Genomic DNA, 5,971 nt, shown 5'->3' with positions numbered 1-5,971 from the left:
GAGGGTCTGTATTAGGATAGGCAGTGAGTGGCAACATAGGATGGAGAGCAGCACCATGGGGTAGTGACTATGAGGAGGTCCCGAAACATGCAGTGGCAATGTAGGATGGGTTTCTGAAAAACATCACGGCTTGTTGCGCATTGTGAGGGTCTATGACAGGCCATTCACATGTAGGAGTGAGAGAAACATCAATGGGGTGTGTGAATCAGGGAGTCTGAATTAGGAATGGCGGTGAGTGGCAATATAGGATGGAGAAAAGCACCATGGGGTAGTGAGCATGTGGAGGTCCCGAAATATGCGGTGGCAATGTAGGATAGGTTTCTGAAAAGCATCACGGGGTGGTGCGCACTGGGAAGATCTCTAACAGGCCATTCACTTGTAGGAGTGAGAGAAACATAACGGGGTGATGTGAATCTGGAGGGTCTGAATTAGGATTGACAGTGAGTGGCAATGTAGAATGGAGAACAGCGCCACGTGCTGGTGAGCATTGGGAGGTCCCGACACATGCATTGGCAATGTAGGAGAGGATTCTGAAAAACATCACAGGTTGGTGCGCATTGGGAGTGTGTCTAACAAGCCACTCACATGTAGGAGTTAGAGAAACATCACGGGGTGGTGAGAATCGAGATGGTCTGAATTAGGATAGGCAGTGATTGGCAATGTAGAATGGAGAAAAGCACCACGGGGTGGTAAGCATCGGGAGCTCCTGAAACATACAGTGGCAATGTAGGATAGGTTTCTGAAAAACATCATGGTGTGGTGCGCATTGGGAGGGTCTCTAACAGACCATTCACATTTAGGAGTGAGAGAAAGGCCATTCACATGTAGGATTGAGGAAAAATCCTGGGGTGGTGTGAATTGGGAGCAGCTGAATTAGGATAGGCAGTGAGTGGCAATGTAGGATGGAGAAAAGCACCACGGGGTAGTGACCCTAGGGAGGTCCCAAAACATGCATTAGCCTTGTAGGATAGGTTTCTGAAAAACATCACGGGATTGTGCGCATTGGAAGGGTCTCTTACAGGACATTGACATGTAGGAGTGAGAGAAACATCACAGGGTGGTGTGAATCGGGAGGGTCTGAATTAGGATAAGCAGTGAGTGGCAATGTAGGATGAAGAAAAGCACCACGGGGTGGTGAGCATGGGGAGGTCCCGAAACATGCAGTCGCATTGTAGGATAGGATTCTGAAAATCATCACAGTGTGGTGCGCATTGGGAAGGTCTCTAACAGGCCATTCACGTGTAGGAGTGAGAGAAATATCACGGGGTGTTGTGAATCGGGAGGATCTAAATTAGGATAGGCAGTGATTGGCAATGTTGGACGTAGAAAAGCACCACGGGGTGGTGAGCATTGGGAGGTCACGAAACCCACAGTGGCAATGTAGGATAGGTTTCTGAAAAACATCACCATGTTGAGCACATTGCGAGCACTCTAGGAGGCCATTCACATACAGGATTGAGAGAAACATCATGGGGTGGTGTGAATCGGGAGTGTCAAGATTAGGATAGGCAGTGAATGGCAATGTTGGACGGAAAAAAGCGCCACGGCGTGGTGACCATGGGAGATCCCGAAACATGCAGTGGCAATGTAGGATAGGTTTCTGAGAAACATCACTGGGGGCTGCGCATTGGAAGGGACTCTAACAGGATATTCACATGTAGGAGTGAGAGAAACATCATGGGGTGGTGTGAATCAGGAGGGTCCGAATTAGTATAGGTAGTGAGTGGCAATGTGGGATGGAGAAAAGCACCATGGTGCTGTGAGCATTGGGAGGACCTGAAACATGCAGTGGCAGTGCAGTATAGGTATACGCAAAAAATCACAGGGTGGTGCGCATTGGGAATGTCTGTAACAGGCCATTCACATGTAGAAGTGAGAGAAACATCACGGGGTAGTGTGAATCGAGAGGGTTGGAATTAGAATCGGCAGTGACTGCCAATGTAGGATGGAGAAAAGCACCACGGGGTGGTGAACATGGGGAGGTCCCGAAACATGCAGTGGCAATGCAGGATAGGTTTCTGAAAAACATCACAGGGTGGTGCGCACTGGGAAGGTCTCTAACAGGCCATTCACATGGAGAAGTGAGAGAAATATCACGGCGTGGTGTGAATCGGGAGGATCTGAATTAGGATAGTCAGCGAGTGGCAATGTTGGACTGAGAAAAGCACCACGGTTTGGTGAGCATGGGGAGGTCACGAAACATGCAGTGGCAATGTAGGATAGGTTTCTGAAAAACATCACCATTTGGAGCACATTGCGAGGGTCTCTAGGAGGCCATTCACATATAGGAGTGAGAGAAACATCACGGGGTGGTGTGAATCGGGATGTCAGGATTAGGATAGGCAGTGTATGGCAATGTTGGATGGAGAAAAGCACCACGGGGTGGTGAGTATGGGGAGGTCCCAAAACATACAGTGGCAATGTTGGATAGGTTTCAGAAAAACATCACGGGGTGGTGCGCATTGGGAGGGTATCTAACAGGCCATTCACATGTAGGAGTGAGAGAAACATCACAGGGTGGTGTGAATCGGGACTGTCTGAATTCAATTAGGCAGTGAGTGGCAATGTGGGACAGAGAAAAGCACCATGGCGTGGTGACCATGTGAGATTCCGAAACATGCAGTGGCAATGTAGGATAGGTTTCTTAAAAACATCACAGGATGGTGCGCATGGAAGGGTCTCTAACAGGACATTCACATGTAGGAGTGAGAGAAACATCACGGTGTGGTGTGAATCGGGAGGATCTGAGTTAGGATAGGCAGTGAGTGGAAATGTAGGACTAAGAAAAGCAACACGGGGTGGTGAGCATGGAGAGATCCCTAAACATGCAGTGGCAATGTAGGATAGGTTTCTGAGAAACATCACTGGGGGTGTGCATTGGAAGGGTCTGTAACAGGACATTCACATGTAGGAGTGAGAGAAACATCACGGGGTGGTGTGAATCAGGAGGGTCTGATTTAGGATAGGTAGTGAGTAATGTAGGCAATGTAGGATCGAGAAAAGCACCATGGTGCTGTGAGCATGGGGAGGACCCAAAACATGCATTGGCAATGCAGTATAGGTATCTGGAAAACATCACAGGTTGGTGCACATTGGGAATGTCTCTAACAGGCCATTCATATGTAGAAGTGAGAGAAACATCACGCGGTAGTGTGAATCGGGAGTGTCAGAATTAGAATAGGCATTGAGTGCCAATGTGGGATGGAGAAAAGCACCACGGTGTGGTGAGCATGGGGAGGTCCCGAAATATGCAGTGGCAATGTAGGATAGGTTTCTGAACACATCATGGGGTGGTGCGCATTGGGAGGGTCTCTAACATGCCATTCTCATGTAGGAGTGAGAGAAAGATTACGGGGTTCTGTGAATCGGGTTGGTCTGATTTGGATAGGCAGTGATTGGCAATGTAGTATGGAGAAAAGCACCACGGGGTGGTGAACATGGGGACGTCCCGAAACATGCAGTGGCAATGTAGGATACGTTCCTGAAAAACATCGTGATGTGGTGCGCATTGGGAAGTCTCTAACAGGCCATTCTGATGTAAGAGTGAGAGAAACATAATGGGGTGGTGTGAATCGGTGGGTCTGAATTAGAATAGGCATTGAGTGGCAATGTGGGATGGAATAAAGCACCACGTGGTGGTGAGCATTGGGAGATACAGAAACATGCAGTGCCAATGTAGGATAGGTTTCTGAAAAACATCACGAGATGGTGCGCAATGGATGGGTCTCTAACAGGACATTCACATGTAGGAGTGAGATACAACACGGAATGGTGTGAATCGGGAGTGTCTGTATTAGGATAGGCAGTGAGTGGCAATGTAGAAAGGAGAAAAGGACCACGGGGTAGTGACCATGGGGAGGTACCAAAGCATGCAGTGGCAATGTAGGATAGGTGTCTGAAAAACATCACCATGTGGAACACATTGGGAGGTTCTCTAGGAGGCCATTAACATATAGGAGTGAGAGAAACATCATGGGTTAGTGTGAATTCGGTGAGTCAGGATTAGGATAGGCAGTGAGAGGCAATGTTGGATGGAGAAAAGCAGCACAGGGTAATGAGAATTGGGAGGTCCCAAAACATGCAGTGGCAATGTAGGATACGTTCCTGAAAAACATCACGGTGTGTTGCACATTGGGAGTGTCTCTCACCCGCCATTCACATGTAGGAGTGAGAGAAACATCACGGGGTGTTCGGAATCAGAGGGGTCTGAATTATGGTAGGGAGTTAGTGGCAATGTTGGACGGAGAAAAGCACCACAGGGTGGTGCGCATGGGGAGGTCCCCAAACATGCAGTGGCAATGTAGTATAGGTTTCTGAAAAACATCATGGTGTGGTGCGCATTGGGAGGGTCTCTAACTGGACATTCACATGTAGGAGTGAGAGAAACATCATGGGGTGGTGTGAATCAGGAGGGTCTGTATTAGGATAGGCAGTGAGTGGCAACATAGGATGGAGAACAGCACCACTGGGTAGTGACTATGAGGAGGTCCCGAAACATGCAGTGGCAATGTAGGATGGGTTTCTGAAAAACATCACGGCTTGTTGCGCATTGTGAGGGTCTATGACAGGCCATTCACATGTAGGAGTGAGAGAAACATCAATGGGTTGTGTGAATTGGGGGGTCTGAATTAGGAATGGCGGTGAGTGGTAATGTAGGATGGAGAAAAGCACCACGGGGTAGTGAGCATAGGGAGGTCCCAAAATATGCGGTGACAAAGTAGGACAGGTTTCTGAAAAGCATCACGGGGTGGTGCGCACTGGGAAGATCTCTAACAGGCCATTCACTTGTAGGAGCGAGAGAAACATAATGGGGTGATGTGAATCTGGAGGGTCTGAATTAGGATTGACAGTGAGTGGCCATGTAGAATGGAGAACAGCGCCACATGATGGTGAGCATTGGGAGGTCCCGACACATGCATTGGCAATGTAGGAGAGGTTTCTGAAAAACATCGCTGGCTGGTGCGCATTGGGAGTGTGTCTAACAAGCCACTCACATGTAGGAGTGAGAGAAACATCATGGGGTGGTGAGAATCGGGATGGTCTGAATTAGGATAGGCAGTGAGTGGCAATGTAGAACGGAGAAAAGCACCATGGGGTGGTAAGCATGGGGAGCTCCTGAAACATACAGTGGCAATGTAGGATAGTTTTCTGAAAAACATCGTGGTGTGGTGCGCATTGGGAGGGTCTCTAACAGACCATTCACATTTGGGAGTGAGAGAAAGGCCATTCACATGTAGGATTGAGGAAACATCATGGGGTGGTGTGAATTGGGAGCAGCTGAATTAGGATAGGCAATGAGTGTCAATGTAGGATGGACAAAAGCACCACAGGGTAGTGACCCTAGGGAGGTCCCGAAACATGCATTAGCCTTGTAGGACAGGTTTCTGAAAAACATCACGGGATTGTGTGCATTGGAAGGTTCTCTTACAGGACATTCACATGTAGGAGTGAGAGAAACATCATGGGGTGGTGTGAATCGGGAGGGTCTGAATTAGGATAAGCAGTGAGTGGCAATGTAGGATGGAGAAAAGCACCATGGGGTGGTGAGCATGTGGAGATACCGAAACATGCAGTGGCAATGTATGATGGGTTTTCGGAAAACATCACGGGTTGGAGCACATTGGGAAGGTCTCTAGCAAGCCATTCACATGTAGGAGTGAGAGAAACATCACAGCGTGGTGTGAATCAGGAGGATCAGGATTAGAATATGCAGTGAGTGGCAATGTGTGATGGAGAAAAGCACCACAGGTTGGTGAGTGTGGGGAGCCCCCGAAATATGAAGAGTCAGTATAGGATAGTTTTCCGAAAAACATCACCAGTTGGTGCGCCTTTGGAGGGTCTCTAAGAGGCCATTCACATGTAGGAGTGAGAGAAACATCACGGGGTGGTGTGAATCCAGAGGCTCAGAATTAGGATAGGCAGTGTGTGGCAATGTAGGATGGAGAAAAGCACCACGGAGTGCTGAGCATAG

This window comes from Cavia porcellus, unplaced genomic scaffold (genome assembly GCF_034190915.1).
Source record: "Cavia porcellus strain 051 isolate PalLab524CR breed Dunkin Hartley unplaced genomic scaffold, mCavPor4.1 scaffold_8, whole genome shotgun sequence".
NCBI lineage: Eukaryota > Metazoa > Chordata > Mammalia > Rodentia > Caviidae > Cavia > Cavia porcellus.
Note: the sequence above shows the minus strand (reverse complement) of the source record.